This window comes from Cynocephalus volans, chromosome 14 (assembly GCF_027409185.1).
Source record: "Cynocephalus volans isolate mCynVol1 chromosome 14, mCynVol1.pri, whole genome shotgun sequence".
Lineage (NCBI taxonomy): Eukaryota > Metazoa > Chordata > Mammalia > Dermoptera > Cynocephalidae > Cynocephalus > Cynocephalus volans.
This window is the reverse complement of record NC_084473.1, coordinates 43,966,386-43,994,010: the sequence shown is the minus strand read 5'-3', so window position 1 is coordinate 43,994,010 and position 27,625 is coordinate 43,966,386. Positions and strand designations below refer to the sequence as shown.

Here is a 27,625-nt window from a genome sequence, read left to right as displayed (position 1 = left end):
TAATATGAGTTGTTGTGTAAACTTTTTGAAGTACCGTCATATCACATTCATAGATTGGAAGACTCAACATAGTAAAGATGTCAATTCTTCCCAAATGATCTATAGATTTAACTCAATTCTAATCAACCTCCTCCCTGGTTATTTTTTGTTTGTTCTGTTTTGTTTCTGGCCACTGGCTGGTACAGGAATCAAACCCTGGACCTTGGAGTTGTCAGCACCACGTTCTAACCAGCCCCACATGTTATTTTTTGTAGTTGCCAACAAACTGAGTCCAAAAGCAAAACCAAAAGAACTAGAATAGCTAAACAATTTTAAAGAATAAAACAAAGGAATCATACTATCAGATTTTAAAACTAACTTAAAAGTGATAGTAATTAAGACAGTACAGTATTGGGGAAGGGAGAGACATAAATCAATAAAACAGAATAGAGTTGAAAACGAGACCCACACAAATATGGCCAAATGATTTTTGAAAACGGTTCAAAGACAACTCAATGGAGAAAGGACAGTCTTTCCAAAAAATGGTGTTTTAATAATTGGACATCCATATTCAAATATATAAACCTCAACCTAAACTTTACACCTTATACAAAAATTAACCCAAAATGAGTCCTAAATCTAAACGTAAAATGCAAACCTATAAAACTTTTAGAACACATAAAACTGCTGTGACAGAGTTAGTCAAAGAATTTCTACACATGACACCAAAAGCACCATCCATAAAAGAAAACAACTTATAAATTGGATTTCATCAAACTAAAAGCCAACTACAGACTGGGAGAATGAAAAGCAAACTACAGACTGGGAGAAAATACAAAGAGACTTCAAAAAGTTTATAGAAAAATGGAATTAAAAGATAAAAATAAAAAATATAAACATTAATTCACAACATGAGCTTCATCAAGTTCAAGACATTTTTGTAAGTAATGATGACACTAGCTATTTAGTCCATCCCTAAAGAAGTGACGGAAATTTAACCATATCAATGCAGTCTTTTTATATTATTAACTGAAGAAAAATAGGTGCCCTTTAGATTAGGAAACACAAAGAAGTCAGAAAGAGCCACATCAGGACTGTAAGGTGGACGCCTAACCATTTCCCATTGAAACTCTTGCAAAATTATCCCTGCTTGATGAGAAGAATGAGGAGAAGCATTGTTGTGGTGGAGAGAAGGCCTCTCTAGCGAAGCTTTCCTGGGCTTTTTTCTGATAAAGCTTTGGCTAATTTTCTCCAAATGCTCTCACAATCAGCAGATGTTGTCATTCTTTGGCCTTCCAGAAAGTCAAGCAAAATGCCTTGAGCATCCCAAAAAACTGTTGCCACGACCTTTGCTCTTGACTGGTTCTCTTTTGCTCTGACTGGACCACTGCCACCTCTTGGTGGCAATGGCTTTGATTGTGATTTGTCTTCAGGATCATACTAGTAAAGCCATGCTTCATCTCCTGTTACAATTCTTTGAAGAAACGCTTCAGGGTCTTGATCCCACTTGTTTAAAATTTTCAGTGAAAGCTCTGCTCATCTGCAGCTGACCTTGGTGCAACAGTTTGGGCACCCACTGACCAGAAAGTATGATTACCTGTAATTTTTCAGTCAGAATTGTGTAGGTTGAACCAATTGAGGTGTCTATGGTGTTGGCTATTGTTTTTGCTGTTAATTGTTTGTCCTCTTCAATTAGGGCACAAGCAAGATTATTTTCTTCCTTGCAGATTGCTGTGGATGGTCTGTCTGCTGCTGTGGGCTTCATCTTCAACATCGTCTCTTCCCTTCTTAAAATGAATTATTCATTTGTAAACTGCTTATTTCTTTGGGGCACTGTCCCCTTAAGCTTTTCATAAAGCATCGATGACTTCACCATTCTTTCACCTAAACTTCACCATAAATTTCATGTCTGTTCTTGCTTCAATTTTAGCAGGCTTTATGTTGCTCTGATAGGGGCACTTTTCGAACTGAGGTCTTATCCTTTGGTGCCTCAGACTAGATCCTGTTCAGACATGTTATAACAAGTTAGTATGAGTTTATTTTGATGTAAAAAAAAAAAAAAAAAAAAAAAATTCTGCAAATCCATGCATAGTTTTTTCACAATACACCATTTTTCATAAACTTTTTGAAGACCCCCTCATACTGGCAAATAATACATCTGACACAGGATTTGTATCCTGAATACGTAAGGAATTCTCAAAACTCAACAGTAAGAAAATAGAATCCAATAAAAAAAGGGTCAAAAGTAGAGAGTTTATCAAAGATAATAGACAGAAGGCTATTTATTACATGAAAAGATTTTAAACATTATTAGCCCTTAGGAAAATCCAAATGAACACAAAAGAAGATAAAGAAATGATGTAAGACCAGATAAAATAAAATAGTGATAACAACAAATGCTGGCGAAGATGCAGAGCAACTACAAACTCTCATACATTGCTAGAGGGGATGCAAAATGGGACAGCCCCCAGCAACGACCACCCAGCTGCTGCAGGAAACACCCCGTGCTCTCCTGCTGGAATGAGGGGGATGCCATTTGTCTCAGCCAAGCCCCTTCTCCTTCCTACTCCTCCCACCCTACTTCCAACCCCCCTACCCCTCGCCCCCTCCTCAACTGTTCCACATCTTAGAATGTAAAAAATAATAATAATATTAATAAATAAATTAAAAAACAAAACAAAACAAAAAAGGGACAGCTATTCTTGAAAAGTTTGGCAATTTCTTATTATATACACTTACCATATATGGCCCAGCAATCTCAACCCTTGGTATTCATCCTGGAGAAATGAAAACTTGGGTTCACACAAAAAGCTGTACATAAATGTTTATAATAGTTCTATTCATAACCATCCCAAAGTGGAAATAAACCAAATGTCCTTCAACAGGTGAACAAATGGATAAACAAACTGTAATTGGAATGCAGTAAAACGAAATCAACCATTTATAAATGCACCACCCATGTGAATTTCAAAGGCACTATGCTGACTGAAATAAGCCACTCTGAAAAGGTAACATACTATGTAATTCCTTTTGTAAGACATCAGTTGTTATCAGGGGTTAGGGCAGGATAGCCATGGTTAGAAAGGTGGTACAGAGGGAAAGAACCAGGGAATTTTTGTGGGTAACAGAACTATTTTGTATCCCGAATGTGGTGGTGTTTACATGGATTTATGCATGAGTTAGAACTATATACCAAATAACCAATTTTGCTGTATGTTAATTTTAAAACTTCAAAAACTTTTAAAAAGTACATAGTGTAAATTATCTTAGAATTTCCTAACTATTTACACATTAAGGCTCAAAAGTAATTGTTTTGAGTATGTGTGTATCAGTGAAATGGGAGAATGAAGAGACAGCTGCAAGGAGACTTAATTTTAAAAATTATCTACAAAGCTATGGCATAGGTGTAAATTCTAGATTCAGAAACAACTATATCCCTAAACCAACCACAGAGACTATTAATACCTAATATCTATTAAACATAAATATTTAATATCACCAGATAGCAAATTTAAGAAGCTGTTTTTACCTATAGCTGACAAATTTGTAAGGTTTGTGTTCTATGGTTAGTATTTCTACTTCATCATATTTGTAGATTGTGATGTTGTAGGGGATCTGGTCCAATTCCCAATATATACAAATCAAATAGAAGTTTGAATGCAGATTCCACATTCATCTGGCCCTTGGAACAGAAATAACAATATTGTCCATAGTCAGTATGGTATGTACCTTGTTTCCTCTAAGAGCATCACAGATTTACACTTACTTATCTGTATTTTTCTCATCTGACTCCCCTTGACACTAAAATCATGTGCTTTGAAGAATGCTGCCTGGGATCAAGTGCTAAGACTGGTTATAGTCGCACCACTCTATAAGCCATCCTAAGAAGGCATAAAATATTTCTTTCGCACCCAAGAAAATAAAACCATAGCAAATCATTATATACCAAAACACACAGAGGTTTATGATTCAAAAACAGCTATTCATTCTCTATAACTACATATATTTTCGGATGGCTACCATAAAAGTAGTTTTTCTAAGATTGTGATTTTTTTTAAAACACATAACCAAATGACTAAATTTACTTTTTTAAAAAGTGACTTATCTCACTGTCCCTTTTCCTAATTCTTAAAGCATTAAATGTAAGTTTAATGTGGAAGCACAGAGTTCCTTTCAAATGACAACACTTGTATAATTTCTCAATCTTAAATCTTGTGAGGATATGAGCTTTAAGTAGCTAATCTTTCTATTTATTTTACGTTTTCTATTACGTTAAAATGTAAAATTTGGTGCTATTAAAAAATTGACAACAAATATTTACCTACTAATCAACAAGTAATTACTGAATGTTTAAAATATTCTAAGCCCTAAGGGTCACACAAAAGAGAAATCAAAATGATCAGGTTCTCAGGGATTTAGCTAAGGTGACAGTACAGACCTGTAAGGTAATTAGACACCAAAGCTGTAAATAATAAAGGACTATGGAGTACAATTAGGGAATAATATCTAAACAGATGTCAAAACATTCTTAAACAAGTCTCCCATATAAGTCTCTTTCCATAGAAGAGAAAATAAATTTATCTGAAGTAGGGAGGCACTGTGATAGGCTGGGGTCTAGAGACCTGTCTCAGCTCTACCACTAAAAAACTCTTAGGTCAAGTCCCAACTGCTTAACAGTGACTGACTAGTTAGTAGACATGACACCTGAAACAAAAAGGATATTTGTTCATTCACCTTTGATTTGGATTTGGCTAAGCAAGAAAGAAGGGGCAGGCAGGGGTTCCTTCTAGAAGAGACTCATTCAGGATGTCTGCACCTCGGGACAGCAAGCTAGCTGCTTAAATTCAATACTGCCTTCCAACAACCGTGTGAAAGAAAGGATGCTGACACCCAAAAGGAGGAGCTGGCTGCTCTCCTTGCCTCCTTCAGAGTACAGACACTTATATCAAGGGCCTCACTGTCCTGGGCCCAGCTGCACTGGCACCTCACAGTCCCAAGGACCCCCTATGCTGCATCAGCTGTCTGGCTTAGTTTCACTGTGGTTCTCTGGGTCTCAGTAAGCCCATCTGAGAAAAACAGGGAATTGGACCAGATCCTTTACAACATCACAATCTACAAATATAATGAAGCAGAAATACTAAGCATGGAACACAAACCTTAAAAATTTGTCAGCTATAAGTAAAAACAAGCTTATTAAATTTGTTTTACTTCCTTGTTTTTCAAGAAATATCAAGCTGTTATAGAAATGCCAAATTGGAAAAGCAAACATTACTGAATTCCTTGAAAGAAAGATTTTTACCTTAGTCTCAAAATATTAAAATGGTTAGATCTCACAGTAAAATATAATCTATGCAAAAATCCACCACAGTTCTTCACTACATTTGTTGTTCTACTCGGAACAACAATATTCTTGTAAATCAAGTAATGTTCAGTTACCTACAATATCAAGAGCAGTAGAGTTCCCAGCAATGTCTGCAGGGAGCAAGAAAAGATCAAGTACACCTTTGTTAACTTCCAGTCCTCAAATCCAGAAATAGAAGAAAACAAAGAATCTTAACAATTAACTGAATGGCAATGATGTGCTAGGCATTGGATAGTCACTTTACATGGATTACCTTATTTAGTTCTCGCAACAATCCTATGAGGTAGCTAGTTATCATCACTATTTTAATGATGAGAAAATTGAGGCTCAGGAGGTTAAATAAGTTGCCCACAGCTACAGAACTCTCCACAAAGCCTAAAAATAAGGTAATAAAGAATAAACCACTATCTCAAGTCTTCAGGACAACATGCTCTGATCAGTAGACAGACACAATCACTCACAACCTTTTGGCAGATATAGCTCTACAATGAAGATGAGGGTCATGAGATTATTGCGGCTTGATATTGCTTCTTAAAGTAAACTTAAAAATTAGCTTTGTTTTCTATATTAGTCTTCTGTAAGTTTGCTTAGAATGAAATCAGTTCCCCTGATGAACTGAGTTTCTGGATCTGCAACTGCTGAGAGACTCTAGATTATTTAAGTTAAGGTCATTCTTTGACGTCTGGCATGAATAGCACCTCCCTAGAGGAGTTTATTTCTTTGTTCATTAATAGCAACATTACTTTGTCTCTTGAATATTAACTTTCTGCTCTAGATTTCTAATATGTTCTATATATAGCAAAATATGTGAAGCTGAGTCACTGTAGTGAGTTCCTGAAGAGCACCTGGTCCATATGCTTAAGATGCTAGGGACACAGACACCAAATATAATTATTTTATTAAGAAAACTAAAGACTGTGACTTCCATTCTTTCTTTAACATAAGGACATCCACACCTGCAAGGAGGTGGACAATAACAGGGGCTGAGAAAGCAAGACCAAAACTTCTTTAAAAACAGCTCTGAAAAAAAGAAAAAAAGAAAGAAAGAGCACTATTAAATCTCTCCAAGTACATAAAGAAGTGCATTACAGAAACAATTTTAAACTATGAAACAAGGGAAACTACATTAGTTTCAAAAAAGTTTAGAATATATATTACACATATAGTATGAGAATAAATGTCTCTTTTATTAAATCTATAAAAATAAAGCTCAGTAAAGCTCAAGCTAAAGTATCAGCAAAAATGAGAAAAAGGCATAATCAAGATAAGAAAAACAAAAACTCACTTAAATCCTCCTCTCATCCTTCTAGTAGTTAATTTCATCAGAATTTAAAAAATTAAAGTATGTTCTCTGGATGGTTATGAACTTGCTTATTATATAGAAAATGTAAAAACGTAAAATGTAAAAAATGTAAAAAGTAATAAAAATGTGAGATAATTGAAAAATCATACATAATCTACTCAGTATATTTTATTTTATATACTATCTTTTTAATAAATGCTTACGTATCATCCTATTTTTTTATTCACTATAATGTGAACATTTTCTTACACCCTTAAACATCCTAAAGCTCATAATTTTTTATTTCCTGCTAATTATTTTTATTATAATCAGCACACCAAATAAAAATTTATAAAACATGATTTGTAATGGTTTTACGGTATTTGGTTACACAGCTTAGCATAATTTAATCATTTAAGAGGCTTCCAATTTTTCTTTTAATATTATAAATACTGTAATGAATAAGTAACATGCACACAAAAATCTCTTATTTCCATAATCCTAAAAAGGAAATTTGGAGGCAAAGGATATGTACATTTTAAGGATTCTGAATATTGCCAAACAGCCATTTAGAAAGTTGTACCAGTGTATGTTTATGTTCTTACCAGCAGCAGGTATTGCCAACACTTGATTCTTTTTTGTGAGAGACCTACTGGAGCATGCAGTTAATGACATATGCCTCTAACCTCTTATACTTTTTCTGTAATCCAAGCTTAGAGAAAAACTTTTTAGAAAGTAGTATCTCTTATAGTGAACAAATATTTATATGTGGCTGAACAATTTTTCCCATGTTGCTTTTGTCTAACAAATTTACTTGTTAATTAAATTTAAATGCTTTTAATTAAAATAGCATGAATTGCATATATCCACTTAAAAATAAAATTATCTTTGTATTTGTATATTTGCAATAAAAGATGCATGAAATGAGGGCCGGCCCATGGCTCACTTGGGAGAGTGTGTTGCTCATAACACCAAGGCCACAGGTTTGGATCCCTATATAGGGATGGCCGGTTAGCTCACTTGGGAGAGCATGGTGCTGACAACACCACGTCAAGGGTTAAGATCCCCTTACCGGTCATCTTTAAAAAAAAAAAAAAAGATGCATGAAATGATATCAGATAACTATGATAAATTCTAGATTTTGAGATACTATTTTTCTGTTTTTTTTTTTTTTTTAATTCTCTGTACCTATCTGTATTGCTTAATAATTAAAATATAAACTGGCATTGTTTTTTAAAAACTAATGCCATACTCTAAATAAAGTATGATATACCAAAAATTATAAAGAGTTTTTTAAAAGAACAAAAACACCTCTACACTTCCACTCCCAGTTATGATGGAGTAACTAGTTACTGAGCTAGACCTCCTGCTGTAAACAATTATATGTGAATCTTGAAAGCAGTGAAACAAAGACTCACAAATGCCCTTTCTGCTATAGGGAGGGGAAACCCCCCAAAAGCACAGAAATCTCACCAAGTTGAAGAAATAAAGCTCAAAGTTTGAGCTATTGAGGTTGCTGGAATTTGAGGGGTTGAGTACTAGAAGAGAGGACTGAAGAGAAAAGGTTTCAGATATCTGTACAGAGACCTCCTGATTCTTTGCTGGGAGACTAAATTGCACGTACACAAAGCAATACTCCACAAGATTAGTCAAAGAATAATATCTAGGGAAAGAACAACTACAGAGTGTGTGCTGAAGGACTAGCTGAGCTTGCAAAGGTCTAGGAGGCACTCAAATTCCTAGAGTGGAGCTAGAGTGGAGCAGCTAGGATGCAGAAGCCACACCAAACACCTCACGTAGTCAGTAGAGACCCCAGAAAAGGCATGCCTCTGTATTAAGGGTAAGCTAGTACTAGAATTAATAAAATTGCTGAAAATCAAATATAAAAAGAGAAGTTTTTAAAGCAGCCACAGGGGGGGAAAGACATATTACATAAAGTGAACAATGATAAGAATTACCACCGATTTCTCATCAGAAACTATAAACTACGAGATAATGAAATGATGACTTTAAGGTGCTAAAAGAAAAACAACAACTGCTAACTTAAAATTCTATACTCAGCATAAATATACTTCAAAAATGAAGGCAAAAGACTTTGACTTCTAGTCATGAAGCAGTAATAGGTCCAGAATTACCCTCACACTACAAACAAGTAGAAAACTGGACAAAATATCAAACAATGGTTTTCAGACATTAAATAACAGGCAGTATGGAAACATGATTCCCGAAAAAAGGGAAACAGATGAGGTGAGTTCTATGATTATTCCAGCCTTCTGTCTGGAACCACAAACACAGGAAGAGAGAACCAAATACTCGTAGAGTCAGCAGTCTCACTGTGTTGAGATAGCTCAGAGTTTGTGGAGCCTGAGCCAGATAGAATTTGCAGGGCATAGTACCATAAAGGAAGAAGCTACACAGAGAAAGTGCTCCAAAAATCTGCAAAAGCATCTTCTTGAGTTTCTGGCTAACTCACTAATCTGCATGTGTGTGATATGTAACTCCATGAGGATAGACAAAGAAAAAGGTCCAAGAAAATAGCAAATACTGGGATGCTCTCAGCCAAACAACTCACAGAGTTCACAAAGAGCCAGAACCATTCAGTTTCCATCAGGCTGGGGTGAATAAACCTTGACAAATAAATGGAGCAATCAAAGGAGACACAAGAGAGGGTAAGCCTCAGTAGTGGGCACAAGCCAGCCCTAAATTAAAAGCTATTCTAGAACTGCCCCCAAACAAATAGAAACGCCCAAACCAAAAAACCCTGAAAACAAAATTTGAAAGATCATGTTGATCCATGAATAAACAAAACTCAACACTCAAAAAAGACTACCACCCCCCAAATCAAGACACTCAACATCATAAAATACATAAAAAATTACCAGACATAAGAAAAAGAGAAAAATGATTATCTATAATCAGTACTCAAAAATGGCAGTAATAAAGGGAATTTGAGGACAGCTATTAAGAAAGAGTTCAAAGACTTAAAGAAAAACATGAATATAATAAAGAAAAAAGAAAAATCTCAACAGATGTAGAAACTATACATATAGAAAAGGAATCACATGGAAATTACAGAACCAAAAAAAAGAATATCTGATATAAAAAAATTAACTGGACAGGCATAAGAGCAAACTAGACAAAGAAGAAGTTTAAAATAAAAAATCAGTGAACTTGAAGACAGAACAGAAACTTTCCAAACTGAAGGAAAGACAAAGAGGCTGGAAGAAAAATGGACAGAGCCTAAGTAACCTGTGAGTTCATATTAAGCGGTTAAACTTATGTGGGATTGATGTCTGAGGAGAAAACAGATATTTGGAAAATAAAAAAATTTGAAGATAGACAGCTAAAAACTTTACAAGTTTAATGAAAACAATACATGCACCAAGGAGCACCATAATAAAGTTGCTGACAACCAGTAATGCAGAGAAAATCTTAAAAGCAGCCAAAGAGAATAAACATTACATACAGGGAATCAAATATAAGAATTACCACCAACTTATCAGAAGCTATGCAAACAAGAGGACAGTGGAACAATGACTTTAAGGAGCTGACGAGGGGTGGGGAGACCTGAAAACCTAGAATTATATATCCACAACAATAACTTTCAAAATTGAAGGCAAGATAAGAGAGAATGTTGTACTACAAGAAATGTAAAAGGAAGTTTTTCAAGCAGAAGAAATAGATATCCAATACAAACTTGGATCTATATAAAAAATGAATATCTAAAGAAATGGTTAAAATGAAGGTAAATTTTAAAGACATTTTTCTAATTTTTAATTGCTCTAAAAGGTAAGAGCCTAACAAAGCAAAAAGAACACATAAAATCAAAATGGATAACAACAAAAGCACAAAAGATGGGGAGAAGGAATTGGGAATATACTACTATAACTATAATTCTTGTATTATATATTAAGTAGTATAATATTATTTGAAGTCAGACCATTATTAATTAACTAATTAATTAATAATTGGGGCCATCATTAAAAAAAGAGAGAGAAATACATGTTATAAACAAATAGAAAAGATAAAATAGGATAATAAAAAATAATCCATCCAAACAGATGGAACAAATAGAGAACAAATAATAAGATGGTACATTTTACTCCAATTATGTCAACAATTACATTAAGCATAAATGGCCTAAAGCACTGGTTAGAACGGGCATGACTGTGTTCCAGTGAAATTTTACGTGCATAAACAGCCATAGTTTGCCCACCCAATCTAAACACGCTTATTTTTACTGTCAGACTGGATAACAAAGCAAGACCCAACTACGTGTTCTCTACAAGAAAACCACTTAAAATATAACAATACAAATAGGCTAAAAGTAGAAGGATGGAAAAAGGTATATAATGCAAATACTTAATCAAAAGAAATTTTTGTATCAGACCCAGAGACTTTAGAACAAGGGAAATTACCAGGGATAAAGGGGACATTTCACAATGACAGAGGGGGTCAATTCATTAACAAGGCTTAATAATCCTAAATGTGCATGCACTTAACAGTGCTGTTAACCATGGTTGAAATATGAAACAAAATCTGACAGAACTGGAAGGAGAAGCAAACTAATTGAAAATTATAGCTGGAAACTTCATCCCTCCTCGCTCGATACTTGATAGATCCAGTAGACAGAAAATCAGTAAAGCTGTGAGATACAAGAAGGCCAACCTAACCTAACTGGCATTTATAGAACACTCCACCCAACAGAAAAATATACAGTCTCTTCAAGTACACATTGAATATTAACAAAGATACACGATATGCTGCACCATAAAACAATCAAGAAGTTTATATGGATTAAAGTTATTAAGAGTATGTATGTTTTCTGACCACAATGGCATTAAATAAAAACACAGTAACAAAAGGATATTGGAAAATCCCAAATACAGTTGTCTCTTGGTATCCTCAAGGGATTAGTTCTAGGACCTCCAAGGATACCAAAAATCCATGGACGCTCAAATCCTTTATATGAAATGGCATAGTATTTGCATATAACCTACTCACAACCTCCTATATACTGTAGATCATTTCTAGATTACTTACAATACCTAATACAATGTAAATGCTATATAAACAGCTGTTATACTGTATTTTTTTATTGTATTGTTAATCTTTTTTCTAAATATTTTTCATCCGAGGTTGTTGTAATCTGCAGCTACAGAGGGCTACCTGCATTTGGATATTATTTCAGAACATTCTTCGAAACAACCTGCAGATCAAAGAAATTACAAGAGAAATTATAAAATATTTTGAATGGAATGATTATAAAAACACAACATATCAGTATCTGTTGGATACAGCTCGAATGCTTACAGAGAAATTTATAGCTTTAAATGTTAATACTTATTTTTTTAAAAGATGCTTTAAAATCAATGATCTAAGCTCTCAACTTAAAAAAAAAAAAGAGCAAATTAAACCCAAAGGAAGGAGGAATTAGTGAAAGAGCTCAAATCACAAAATAGAAAATGGACAAACCATAGAATAAAAATCAACAAAACCAAAAGTTAGTTCTTTGAAAGAACCAATAAAATTAATTACACCCCTTGTTAGACTAAAGAAGAGGGAAAAATGAGAAAATGCATCCAACATCAGGAATGAAAGAAGGAATCAATTCTACAACATTAAAAGGAAATACGAGGGTACTTCAAAAGTTTGTAGGAAAATGAATTGAAAGACAATATGAATCTTTCCATGAACTTTTTGAAGTACCCCAGCACTGTTTCATAAAATTTATAATTTATTTTTATGCTGAGAAATTCAACAAGTTAGAGGAAATGCACAAATTACCCAAAAGACAAAAATTACCAAAACAGACATTGAAAGAAATAGAAAATCTGAATAGTCTTATATCTATTCTTTTTTCAATTGAATCCTTAATTAAGAGCCTTTCCACTAAGAAAACCCCAGGCCCAGATTGCTTCACTGATGAATTCTATCAAACATTTAAATAAGAACATCAGTTTTACCCTAAACCTTCCATAAAAGAAAGGAAGGAATACTTCCTAATTCATTTTATAAAGCCAGTATAACTCTGATAACAAAACAAGATAAAGGCATTATAAAAAACTATAGACCAATATCCCTCATTTAAAAAACAAAAAAGGATACTACATCTCAGCCCAGTGGGTTTTATCATGAAAAGTGCAAAGTTGGTTTAACAATCAAATATCAATCAATGTAATTCACCATCAATAGAATAAAGGAAAAATACTGTATAACCATCTCAAAAGATGCAGAAACAAGTTTTTTGAAAAAGTTAAATAACCATTTTGAAACAAACTCTCAGCAAACTAGAAATAGATGGGAACTTCTTCAATCTGATAAAGGACATCTATAAAAAAATCTATAGCTAACATTATATTCAATGATATAAAGCTGAGTTCTTTCTTTGCTAAAATCAGGATCAATATTCTCCTGAACAGCATTGGTTAGTGCAACAAGCAAGAAAAAAAAGAGGCATTCCAATTCTTAAAAAAAGAAGTTAAATAATCTTTCTCCATAGACCACATGATCATGTACATGAAAATCCTCTAGTAGAAAAACTACCAAAAACGAAACAAACCTAGAGCTAAGTAAATGAATTAAGCAAGGCTGCAGAATATAAGAATAATATCCAAAAATTAATTATATTTTCATATATGAGCAACACACCATTGAAAAATAAAAATTTTAAAATACCATGTACATTAGCATAAAAATACTTAAGGGTAAAATTTAATAAATTATGTACAAAACCTTTACACTGAAAAATACAAAATACAGCTCAAGAAATGAAAATTCTAAATAAATAGAAATATACTATGTTGATAGACTGAAAAATTCCATCGTTAAAATGTCAATTCTCTCCAACTCATACATTCAATGTAACCCTAATTAAAATTCCAGCAGGCTTTTTTGTAGATGTTGATAAGCTGATTCTCAAATTTATATGGAAATGCACAGTACCTAGAAAAGTCTAAACAATGTTGAAAGAGAAACAAATTGGAGGACTTATATTACATTATTTCAAGACTTAATAAAGCAATGATAATCAAGACACTGTGATGTTGGCATACATTGACAGATTATTTCAGTCCGTTTTTGTGTTGCTATAAAAAAAAAAAAAACCTGAGACTAAACCTAAATTTATAAAGAAACAATATTTATTGCCTACATTTTCACAGGCTGGGATGTTCAAAGCCCAGGGAACACATCTGGTGAGGGCCTTGGTGGTGGTTGCTCTACAGCAATGCAGCGTGTCAGATGGCAAATACGGCCTGAGCAAGAGAAAGAGAACTTCTCAGGCATTCTCCTTTTCAAGCCATCAGAACCATGCCCATGGCTACGTGTAAACCATCAATGGATTAATCCATTCACTAAGGCATGTTCCTCACAATCTAATCACCCCTTCAAGGCCCCTCCTTTCAATTACCATAATAGAATTTACCACCCTCTTAACACTGTCACAGTGGGGATTAAATTTCTAATATATTAAACTTTGGGGGTACATAATTCAATCCATAGCACAGATGAACAGAATAAGGCCTAGAAACAGACCCTCACTTATTGTCAACTGATCTTTGACCAAGGCACGAAAGCAATTCACAGGGAAAGTCTTTTTAACAACCTAAAAATAAAAGCTACCAATATAAAGCATGTGGAAGAAAACATAGCAGAATGTCTTTACAAATGTCGGATGGCAAAGATTCTTAGAAAAGACCCAGAAAACACTAACAAAAGAAAACATTGATAAAATAGACTTCATCAAATTCAAACCTTTTTCTCATTGAAAGATACCATCAAGACAACGAACGGGCAAGCCACAGAGAGTAAGAAAAATCTGTAATACATATATCTGACAAGGAACTTGTGTTCAGTATATATATAAATCCTAAAACAGTAAAATGACAGACACTCATTATAATTGGCAACTGACTAACACAACATTTCACAAAGGAAGATATACAAATAACCTATAATACACAGGACCAAGTACTCAATATCAATAGTCACCAGGAAAATGCAAATTCAAACCACAATGAGATACTCCAGTAGGATGACTAATACAACCATTGCAGAAGATATGGAGGAAACAGAATTCTCATAGATTGCTGGTAGGAGTGTAAAATGGTAAAACCATCTCATAAATTGCTCTGGAAGTTTCTCATGATATTAAACATACACGTATCCTATAACCCAGCAATTCCACTTCTAGGTATTTACTCAAGAGAAAAGAAAACATTTGTCACAAAAAGACTTGTACAAGAATGTTCATAGAAGCTTTGTTCATAAAAGTTGAAAACTGTGACAACCCTTTCCACAATAATATATCCATACAATGGAATACTAATCTGCAACCAAAAGGAATAAACTACTATTCCATGTAACACGGATGAAACTCAAAAACATTACATTGATCAAAAGAAACCAGACACAAAAGAGTACATACTGCATGATTCCATGCCTATGAAATTCTAGAACAAAATTAATTTTACAATGAAAGAAATCAAAACAGTGGTTGCAGGCATGGACAGGGAGAGACAGCAAGGATTGAATGGAAGGGGCACAAGGGATCTATCTGAGGTGCTGGAAATCACGAATTACAAAGATATATTAATTGCCAAAAATTATGAATCTGTATACTTAATACTTGTGTATTTCACTGAATGTAAATTATATCTCCACTTAAAAAAAAAAAAAAAAAAAGGAAAACCACCATCAGAAAACGAAATTCTACCTTCTTACTCTCTGTCCACCCTCTAGAACCACCTGAGCCCTATTACTAACTTACTGAACCAGATTTAGGGGTGGAGAGGAGGGGCTGGAAATCTGTATTTTAAACAAGAGCCCACATAATTCCCATGTCCAGGAAAGTTTAAGAATCACTATTATAGAAGCACATAATAAGAAAACACAAAGAAGATACAAGGGATATAGATAGTATATAATAAATGGAGTAATCGGTGTTATTTACATCATAAATTATATAGCAGTTGTCATTTAAGTGCTAAATTACTATTTACATTATGTTTCAGTACTCTTCTGTTCATATTCAATTTTCTACATATGTGCTTCAAGGAATTCCAATTCCAAATTTTAGTCTTCAATCATCTAACTACCCTAATTTCTCATTAATGTCAATGCAAACTGTGCATTTTAGATGATGGAATCCTGTTCCCCAGTTCCTTTGCTTTTTCTGCCATAGAAAGAAGAAAAAAGTTCTTCTTTCTTGATACTGTACTATTTTCGGCATCTCGTAATAGTGTTATTCCTACTTTTCGCTGCACAGCCTTGTCTTTCTACCTCCTTTAAAAGTGAACCAAAACTCACATTTTCCAGTAAATGCTAAATCATCTAACTCAGCTCCTTTCCAAATTCCCCTCAGCACTTGAATATCTTGGTCCTAATAGTTGTATTTATTTTACTAAAATTTGACATCTCATCTTAATGACTCACCAACTTCATCCCCTAGCTAAGGGAGTAGAATCTCTGGTGGCAAAAGGAAAGATTACAGTCTTCTTCACGGTTCTTTCTCTCGCACTCTTTACTTTTCCCTCACACTGTTTTTACTTTTCCTTCTTTGAGTTGCCAGAGCCTTAAGCTCTCTAAAGGGTGGAGGGGTAGAAGGAAAAGAGGTGAAGAGCTGGTTGCTTAGGGATGCTCTGAACTAGAGTTTAAAGAAGGTGGAAAAAGATTTCAGGCTTGAGTATCAGTTCAGACTATCTCACTAGCCCAAGGAAGCAACCAGATTCCAAAAACAAACAAGGTGAGGAATAAGAAAGTGCATTTATCCAAGAATTCCCTCTTTTGGCCTGGATGGAGAGACAGGATGTGGAAGGCAGGAAGAAAAACCCCAATTGGTACACTGTTTCAAGGACACCAAAATATTTCTGGCACTCTGGTACCTAATATTTTTGTGTATCCTTTGTAAGGTTAGGTGGTAGAGTTTGGAGTGGCAGTAGGCAACAGGTAAATATTTTAAAATGTCTACACATCTGAACTAAATGCCAGTATGGACAGTTACTTTTTGTTCTCGATGCATTATCATTTAGACATTCTGGTCATCACTCATCTAATTTCATGACTTTCAAATATAAACTATTTGCCTTCCAAATCATATCTATAAACCTGACCACACTCCTACTCTAGACCCCTATTTCCAACTGATATCTTGGTCATGTCATTACTTACCTAAATAGCATAATTACTTATCCAAACACAAACTCAGTATTCTCCCTCTCCCAATCTTACACATATTCATTATTCTACTGCCAAGCCAGGAACCAGACTCAACCTCAACTTTTATCACTTCCAAACACTAACCAAATCTGGAGGACTTAAACTCCTAAATATCTGGTTAGAGCACCACGGTCAAGGGTTCGGATCCCGTACTGGCCAGCCGTCAAATATGAGCAAACAAAACAAAAAGATATTGGTTAAACTACTAAACATCTCTGAAATCAGTGCTCTCATTTCCATCCCCACTACAAATACCTTAATTCAGACCACCATATAATTTCTTTTCTGAATTAGGGAAGAGCCTTAAATGGCATCCTTGACTGGGATCTACCTACCAAAGGCCAGAGAGAATTGCCTCACTCACTCCTTTTGCCATATGTATTGGTCGGTCTTATGATTTTCCAACTTTATGATGGTGAGAAAATGACACATATTCAGTAGAAACTGAATATGCATACAACCATTCTGTTTTTCGCTTTTGGTACATTTTCAATAAATTACATGAAATATTCAACACTTTATTATAAAATAGGCTTTGTGTGAGATGATTTTGCCCAACTGTAGGCTAATGTAAGTGTTCTGCACACAGTTAAGGTAGGCTAGGGTATGATGTTCGGTAGGTTAGGTATATTAAATGCATTTTCGAATTATGTCAGGCCTTAAAAACTAACGCCACCTTAAGTGACATTACAAGCGGCGCCATTATGTGCCCACAAGGGCCTATTAACATGGCAGCCTAAGATGGTGCCAGGAAGAAGTAGGGTGGGAGTGTCTGCGGGAACCTTGCCTTAGCCCTTATTGGCCAAATACGCGCTTCTGCACTTGTGAACACTGCGTGATTGCAATAGCTAGGCACTGAGACAGGATGCATGCTCTCGTAACCTTTAAGCTGATCGGAGGATATAAAAACCTCCCTTTCCCATTTGCCTTTAAAAGCAAGTGCTTGTGTGATAATAAACGGAACTGCTCGACAGAACCCCCACCGCTGCGTCTGAGTGTCCTTTAACGGGCTGGTTGGGGCCGGCGGCTGTGCTCACCTCTCTTCACGGCTCTCTTCCCGTCTCCTTCTCAATGGGACCGGAGGGAAAGAGGAATCCAGGCAATTCGCTCGCCCACCAAGGGAGCTAGAGCTGTTTGGGTCGGCTGGCGGCAGACCCAACAGAATTATGATATTTTCAACTTACGGTGGGTTTATTGGGACATAACCCCACACTATTCCCTTTTCCTCCACACTATTCTCTTTATTACTGCAATGATCAATTTCCTAAAACATAAAACTGTTTGTGTCACTTCCCCACCTATAAAACTAAATAAAAATTCAAATTCCTAGTATGGCATATGAGAGTCTTCACAACTTGTTCCCAATCCACCTTGGTTTTGGTTTGATTTCCTAATTTTATTTTGAACTCATTAAGATAGATCAAACTTCACCCTTCTCTTTAAACACATTATGTCCTTTCATTTTTAATAATCTAGAATAAATAGTAACTCAGTCCAGCTTATTTTATTTTTATGAACCCTCTTATACTACTTAAAGCCATAAGCCAAACCTGTACAGAAATAATGAGTGAAGAAACAATCAGACAATATAGCCAACTTTCAATTAGCTTATTTTCATAGCCTTATTAACATAGTCACTGTAGACTAAATGGAAAAGTGAATAAAGCATTTCAACTACCTTCTGTGCTTCTTCCTTACAGTAAATTAATGTTAAAATTCTTCAGTTACAGACTTACTACCTACCTTTTGATTGACAGGGACAAAGAGAACTATAATTCAATTTTCTTCACAGCTAAGGGCTGGCTGGTTAGCTCAGTTGGTTCGAGCGTAGTGCTGATGACACCAAGGTCCAGGGTTCGATCCCTGTACTGGCCAGCCGCCAAAAAACAAAACAAAAACAATTTTCTTCACATCTGTCCTTTTCCTCTCTTTCATCTTTAACACCTCCCATCCCTACTCCTTTTTTAAAAATTGAAACATAATTGATTATACATATTTGTGGGGTACAGAGTTGCATACCTGTATGCAATGAAATGCCTCCCCCATTTCTGTTGTTTTTCTTCTTCTACCTTCTTTTCTCCTCCTGCCACCCAAGTTTTCACTTCATTCTCTCTGTTCACTCTTAACATCAGTATTCCTCTATCATTCTCATTTCTACAGCATTTAAAATTTACAAAGAATTTTCACACATACTTACTCACTTGGTTCTGAGAACCTCATTTTTTGAGATTCCAAAATCAGCAAATACAGAGTGGGTGTATGTCTGTGTGTGTGTATATATATACACATATGAGGGTACTTCAAAAAGCTCATGGAAAAATAGAATTAAAAGATAATATGTATCTTTCCATGAACTTTTTGAAGCACCCTCATACAAATATATAAAAAACATGGGCTGAGCCCGTGGCGCACTGGGGAGAGTGCAGCACTGGGAGCGCGGCGACGCTCCCGCCGCGTGTTCGGATCCTATATAGGAATGGCCAGTGCACTCACTGGCTGAGTGCCAGTCACGAAAAAGACGGGGGAAAAAAAAAAACAGTATATATCAGTGTGCATGTATAAAAAAGTTTATATATAGCAAATGCTGCCCACGGTACTCTTCCTTATATTATACCTCTTTTTTTCTTTTCTTTTTTTTTTTGGCGGCTGGCCAGCAAGAGGAACCAAACACTTGACCTTGGCATTGCAAGGCAGTGCACTAACCAACTGAACAACCAGCTAGCCCTGTATCTCAATTTTGAGGAAAGCGCAGTTCAAAAAAGTTCAAAGATTCATCTAATATATTGCTATTCTCTGTCTAGAACTCCACAACTCCTCTTCACTTGCTCATGTCTCAAGAAGGCTCAAGCTTTCCTCCATTCCCAGAGAAAAGTTATGCCTATTTCAATACTCCCCTAATGTTTTTCACATAATTATTTCATAGCACTAGAAAAATCCAGATATCTGGATTTTTACTCTAGTGACTCTTCTACTAAACAATATTTTCCTTGCTAATTAACATTTCCTTTATTAATGAGGATTAATGATCAAGTATTTTATAAAGTCAAGGGGAGAAAATGTTTTTGGGTAGCCAGAGTTGACTTACCAATCTTGAAGGTTAAAACCATACATCAAAACACCCCAGCTTTCTTTAAAAATCAAGAATTTAAGGAATGTTTGTAAATGCTCTCAAAGTATTTAGATACCAAGGCAGACCACAGCAAGGAGTAAAAGAGCACTTTGCTTCATAAATCTAAATTAAACTATCACGTTTTAAAAGATACCTCCAAATATCCTGGGAAATGCTCAGGATTAACAATCAAAAGACTAAATAGAGCCTTAGTCCCAATTCCACCACATACTGGCTGACTTGGTAAAGTCACTCAACCTTCCTGAATCAAATTTCCTTTTCTACAAAATTGGATAATGCCAACTACCTTTCAGAATCATTAAGAGAATTAAATGAAAGAATAGCTGTAAATCACTTATCCTAGAACATAATAAACAGTCAAAAGATGGTAACCCCTTTCCTAATCGTTTTTATGTAAACCATTTTTGTTTTCAGAACCATGCCCAACAACCCTCAACATATTCTTGGACTTTCTGGCCCAGCAGCAACGACAATAAATGCCTTCAAGGAAGTCATCTACATAACTACTGGATCCCCTTCCTGGGTCACAACTCAGGTCCTATAAATATAACTTGGAATATCTTCTCCTAAATGCATTATCTTATTCTGTGCCACATGAAAACTCATCAAAGGATGTTCCTGTAGCTTCTCCTCCTTGGCTTGGCTTTTACCTACCTGGAACAGCACATGGAGACAGCTGCAAATCTGGCAACTTCTGCTGCCAGTCTGGTCTTTTAAATATTTTATTAAAATGTTAAATAAAAGTGGTCCCAGCACTAATCACATGAAGGGTAATGGGGTTGGACTGCCCTTCTCATGTAAACAGCCAAAGTCAAAGACTAAATAAATTTTATAATTGGATGAACTGGCTCCACTTTGGCTACATGCATATTTTAAACCTTAGGGAAGTACTTGGACTTCTCCTATCATATTATATTTGAAATTTAGCGAGTTTATCTTTTAGCTTTAGAATATATTTCAGCAACTTTTCTGTCAGTAATACATAGGAAAAAACTCAGTTCCTCCTATAATCTCACTCTTATCAACACAGAAGACTTCTGTGACCTCAAAATGTGGGGGGGGTTTCTCCCCACCAGCAAACAAGCAATCAATTCTGCAGCAAACACCAGCTGGGTGTCCTCTAATTCAAACCAATTCTGACACTATCCACCTGGAGGTACTGCCAAATCACACAGGTTGAGAATTCAGTCCGACAAAACTGAGCCCCACTTCCAAACCAGCTGTACATCACTGTTCCCACAGCCCCCTCCTTTGGTTTGATTAATTTGCTAGAGAGGCTTGAAGAACTCAGGAAAACACTTACTTAGTTAACTGGTTTATTACAAAGGATATTTTATCAGCACCACACTCTCCCGCGTGAGCCACGGGCCAGCCCAGCAAAGGATATTTTAGAGGATACAACTAAACAGCTAAATAAAGAGATACATAATAGAGTGAGGTCTGGAAGGGTCCCCAGCATAGGAACTTCTGTCCTCATGGAAGTTGGGCAGGCACGTGGAGGTGTTCTCGTTCATCCACCCAGGAGCCCCCACTTATTCAACTATCTGCAAGCTCCTCAAACCTTGTCCCTTTTGGGTTTTTATAGATGCTTCATTAGGTAGGCATGATTAATTAAACCACTGGCCACTGATGATCAATTTAACCTTAAGCCCCCTCCCCTCCCTGGAGGTTTGGGGTGAGGCCTAAAAGTTCCAACCCTCTGAGCACATGGCTGGCTCCCCTGGTGATCAACACACCATCTAGGGACTTTCCAAATATTGCTTCATTAACATAAGCTCAGGTGTGTTTGAAAGGACTTGTTGTAAGTAACAAGAAAATGACTTTCACCTTTATAGCTCTGAAGCTGTTCCAGAGCAGCTTCAGGAACCAAGGACAAATATTCTTATTGCTCTAGTTATTTAGAAAATAACAAGGCTTACAGGAGCTGTGAGCCAGGAACCAAAATACATACATCATAATATCACATCCTGACACAAAGACACACCAATCTGTCCTATCCTGGTTTTCTTCAACATTTTTCTCTATCCAACTGCTAATTCTTATTCTAACTCCTCTTCCTCCAACTACCAACCATATATGCAGGCCTAAAGTTCAGTTCCCATATCATCTCCATTCCACCATTCCATTTCTCATTGTTCCATTTTCTGTGTATCTATTGCATCTGCCCTTTTAAATTGCTTGAAATACAGTATATAAATACTTGATTACCACCTCTAACTCAAGAATCCTGCTCAGAATAGGAAGACTGGACATTATTCCTATTATGGTAGTTTTCAAATAAAATAAGGAAGTCATAATTTGAAGACAATGCCAGAGCAGATAAGCCCATTTCAAACATAATTTTTTAAAAATTATCTTCATCACCACTTTCTCTTATTAGCTTTGATAAAATATTACTGTTTGATATCTCATCAAAGTAAAGGTAAATTTTATTTTGGTATTAACATAGTATAAGAACCTGTAGAAATATATTTTCACTATACTGCATTTCATAAGAGTGTCATTATAGCCTCTCTAAATAATTCCTTAAAATATTTCACCTACATGTAGAATAAAAGCAGGCAGCTAATTTTCCCAGTTGAACTACTGGTGCAAATTTACCCCACATTAACATGAATCAACAATACAGCCTAATGCCCTTTCAAAATTACTTCTAACAGATTCAAAAGCCCTTATCCCCCCTTTAAAAGTAGGTTAGTTGGCTAACTCAGATGGGGAATTTATTAAGTTGAACAAAGCAAATAATTCATATTTTCTCTTTCTTCTCTAACAACTACATTGAAACTAAAGAAACAATTTGTATGTCTACACCTGCTTAGTCCATGTACTTACAAATTTTAAATATGAATAACAGGCAATGCAAAATGTCAAAATTATTTTTAAATATATAAAGAAAACTCCAACCTAATGAAAAAATGAGCAATGGTTGGTTATATTTTAATATGACATAATATTTGTTTCTAAAACCATATTTAACTAAATAAATTTATTCACATAATAAGATTATGTAACAGACCTGAAATAAGAATCTGCATATCTAGATTCTACAAAATTTCTAAAAGCATGTCATGAATCCAATAAATGTCCAATAAAGTGTAGTAATTTCATAATCTTTATTCTAATTGTTAAACAAAAGAACATTAGGAGTTGCCACTTTTCAGTCATTAAAATTCTTTATTAGTGAAAAAAAAATGTGACCCTGGAAAATTCTGATGGCTCCACGTAACTCTCTTAGTCCTGCTAGCATCACTTTGGACTAAAGAGTTGACTCATGAATTTATCATCTGAAGTATCAGCAACAGCATGCCTGCTTGAGATCTAAAATAACAGCAAGATCCTAATACTAGCATAATAAAGATGGTTTTAAGCTATAACTTGTTCCTGATTTTAATCCCTCATCTGTAAAATGAAATCACTTCAATGAAACTCTAAAAATAAGGACGATTAAGAGATATTATTTGTAATACATTAAAAATAATTGAAATTAATGTTTAAAAAGTCATTAAAAAAGCAAGCTCTTGCGTGACAAATGATAAGAAGTTACATGTTAAGAAGACTAAAACAGAGGAGCTGCTAAAAAAGAACTTCAGATGGCAGAACCATAGAATACACAGAAGAAATCACGATCAAAAAATTCGCTAAACCACACAGTTATGTCACCTAGTTGGACCTGGGTTATGACAAATTAAAAATAATTCTATGTTATAAAATTGGAGTTACACTAGCCTAACAGTTTAATGAATGAAGTCATCAAAACATTTATTTAATAGAAAACAACGTTCAATGATTTTTCTCATGGTTCCATTAGCAAACAAGAGCTGCAATCAATAATTGACTTTATAAATTTCCTCACGTAAGCTTATCCAGTAGGCCTCCAGAACTTATTGTATTTTTATTATAATAACTGCGAATCAATTATTCACATTTTGGTTCTAGAATAATGAAACTGCAACAAGGGTCTCCCAATGACATTCAGAAAATGGACACATTAACTCTAACTTGATTTGCAGACCTAATTAAAGATTCAAGGTAAGCAGAAGAGAACAAAACATGACAGCATCATTTGCATTAAGTGACCCGTAAGGCAGACAATTATTTGATCATATGTTTATTCAGGAATTTTTCCTAGTTTGAAAGTGACTGCTTTATCAGCAAGAAAACAAACGGGCATACAAGTGCCTACTTACACCTGACGAGCAATAGGGAATAATGTCTAATATTTGTTGTGCCCTTACTATGTGCTAAGCGCAGTTAATCCTCACCTCTATGCTAGGAGGTAGGTACTTTTAATACTCTCACTTTACAGATGAGTAAACCTAGGTGCAAAGTGATTAAATCACTTGCTGGAGATCACGTTAAGTGGCTGAGATACAAATTCTGTCTTTATTACAACGGTGATAGAAATCATGTTTTCGTAATTATCATGCAATTCTACTAGTGCTCTTTTTAAAGGAACTAAAATCCATTTTAGCTAACAAAACCCCCACACTTACTGAAAATAATAATTTTTCTATAATTTACTTTGAAAATATATGCTTCTTGAATTCTGAAAATCTTTTGTGCAATTAATTTTTAGCAAAAAATTACAGAATGCTAGCCTATTCTGAGACATTCATCTACTATTTTAATCTTGATGACAGTTTGTCTCTTTCCAGTGACAGGACTTCCTCTAACAATGCAGCATATTGTTTTAAACTTTTAAATAAAAGCGCATCCAGTTTTACATCATTTCATGTATAAAAGTGGTCAATTCAAACTTCTCCATCCTTAGAGGATAATATCACGAATAATCCAAAAACCATTTGTAGTTGGAACTAAAATGCTTTACAAATAAACAATGTGAATGTGATAAAGTAGAAAAAACTATGGACTAAACGTCCAGAGACCTGCCCACCAACCTTGGCTTCACTACTAACTAGCAATTTAGTCTCTTCAACTGCTTTGGGCCTTGGTTTCCTGATCTACAAAATAATCATCTCCATGGTCTTCCCTTCCAGCTCTAAAAAAATGTGACTCATACACATAACTCTTTTTTCCAAACTTCCCATTCTCATTCTGTTTATTACCATTACTTCACAGCCAACAAGCGTTATTTTTCCTTAGTTCTACAAAAGGAGTAAACAGTCCAATACAAACAAAGGTGAGAGTGGAAAGCCTTCCACACCACTGGTTTGCCATAGATGATTCTCAAAGTGAACAATGTAGAAGCCATTATAATATTAAAAGGTGTTAGGTTTCAATATTTTAGGCTCCTGTTTTGTATGCCAGTACATTCTCCCTAAGGACAAGTAAAATTCAAGGGCAACAGGGATAAAAAATATATAATTATCCATTAGTTATTCCAGAACTAAGAAGGTGCCAACTGAAAATATTAACACCTTTTGGCAGAAATGTTTTCTCTGATTGATGAATTAAGGGCAAATATGTGATCTACAAATTTCTCTAAAATATATTTAAGTACTCCCTAATCAAGCTTTCATTTTGTAAACTGTAAAGTATAAATGTAAGGAATTAGTAACATTTATATGATTAAGAAAATATTTTAAAAATTAAAGATCTAGCTGTGCAATTCTTTGCTTACTTTTCTCAGCCACATAGGTGGACTCTGTGGACCACCACTGCCTAATTCTGGTGCGCATTTTCTAGGTTCCCAACCCATCGTCAAAAGAGTGTTATGTAAATACAAGATTATTAAAATTAAGCTAAGCATCTGACATTAACATAACAACTGTTAGAAAACTCAACCTGATTTCAGCATTGCTTTTTAGAGGGGCTAGCTTATCAACACCTCCTTCCCAGTTCAACTCTTAGAGTTAAAATACTTTAAAACTTCTATAGAATTTGAAGTTCACTTTTGCATGACCTTGTAAAGAAACAATTAAAGCCAACGAAAAGAAAGCATGTGAATTACTTATTAATCTTCTAGAATAAAAGTCGGTAGTAAATTATAACAGTACAGTTAAACGGTAAGAAGTAAGCCACCACTATAGATGGAGAGGCTGCTACAAGAATTTCAAGGTGTCGCTAAGAGAATTTTCAGCAAAACTAATAACTGATAAAATACCATCAAATACATACATACATTTGTAAATAAAGGATAACTGACAAAGTCCAGCAGCGAGCCATCTTTCGGCTGGAATGTCAAAAGAAAATGTCAAAGCCTCCTCATGACTCTGATTCCCCAAGCCTTTCAAAGTTCAGAATCAAACCAAAATGCACTTACACTGTTTCTTAGCATCCTTCCTTAAATGCAACTCCCTCTCCACAAAGTCACTCCGCTTCAGCTACTCAGACGCCCAAACCCCAGCACCAAAGCATCAAGAGCCCACGTAGCTGAAGAGGGGTCTTTCCTGCGCCCGCCTCCGGTTAAACCCCGGCGATGGTCCAGCCACATGCCCCCCGGTTCCCTCCCTCATCCCCCACTGGACCTTTTCTCGTCGACCTTGAGGGACCCCAAAACCGGAGCCTTAGAGCCCCAAGTGACTTGACCGGTGCCCCATCCCCTGCAGCCTGCCTAACTGCTCCGTCTCTGGTGGCCTCCCCCCGACCCGCTACGACCCTGATCACGAACACCCTCCTACTAGCCCGAGACGACCCCATTCCCCTTAGGTACCCCCACGTTCCTCCAACCAGAAAATCAATTCCACAGAAACGCATCGAGAGTCTCCCAAGCGCAAGCTCCAACTATGCGCGGCACGGTCTGCACGGGGCTCTCGGCCCGGGCTCTCCGTCCTCTACCTGGCCCGAAAGCCGGCACTGCCTCCGCTTGGAGTGCTGAGGTGTCGGCCAGGGGCGGACTGCGCCGGGCGCGGGCACCGGGGCACGGAGAGGCGGCCGCTAACTGCGGCGCGGGGGCCGGAGTCAGGCGGCTGGCCGGCCGCGACCGCGGGGCACTCACCGGTCGGGGCGCGCGGAGCGGCCACATCCAGGGCACCTGCGGCCAGGCAGGTCAGGCCCGGACGGCGCAGTCACCCTGAGGGCGAGTCCGCCGCCCTACGGCGCGTCCCGTCCCCGCCGACTGCCCAGCTAGCACAGCCTCGCTTCCTCCGGACGGAGACCGGGGACCCCAGCGCCGCCGGATGCCCCCGCCAGGCCCCCACCTCCTTCCCCGGCCGCCTCCCCCTCTTCACCCTTTTCCCCTCCCCCCTCCCCCAACCCCCACCGGAATGGAAAATACTTCCCAGGACGGGGGGCGGGGGGCGGGGCCCCGCCTCTCTGAAGGGCAGCCTACCGTGACCAATAGCAGGCGGGGCTTGGGAGGGGCGGGATTCCTAGCGGCCAATCCGGAGGCGTGTAGGTGAAGGCCGAAAAAGGGAGGCAAGGAGCGAGAGGGGGGCGGCCCGGGAGTCAGAAAGGTCCGGCCGTTCGCCTGCGCGCTGTGCGCGGCTGCCATTTTGGAATCGGGCAGCTCTGACGGCGGCTGGGTTCGGCGAGGGGGGAAAGGGAGGAGCCAGTCAGGTGGGAGAGAAGCGGTCACGTGTTCTGGAAAGGCGGGGTAAAACGGGATGCGACCCGAGGGGAGGGGGCGGTGGCGGCGAGTCACGGGGGCTGAGGAAGGTCACGTGGTTGAAGGGCCAGGCGTGGGCTTTGGGGTGGAAGGTCAACCTGAGGTGGGAAAACTTTGTCCTTGGTTTTAACTCCGTCAGGAAGACGC

General features: G+C 36.7%; 1 protein-coding gene across 2 annotated transcripts in view; it reads right to left on the bottom strand.

Annotated features, from left to right (window-relative positions):
- Positions 1-27,359, bottom strand: part of SOCS5 (suppressor of cytokine signaling 5) — a 67,569-nt gene extending 40,210 nt beyond the window's left edge. Inside the window, exon 1 of one of the 2 annotated variants that reach the window (XM_063078871.1) lies at positions 27,203-27,359. The gene's annotated coding sequence lies outside the window, so the exon portion shown is untranslated. Of the gene's footprint in view, positions 1-26,869; positions 27,038-27,202 lie in introns of those variants that run through there. The other variant, XM_063078870.1, reaches the window with a different exon arrangement.
- Positions 27,360-27,625: the final 266 nt, after the last annotated feature.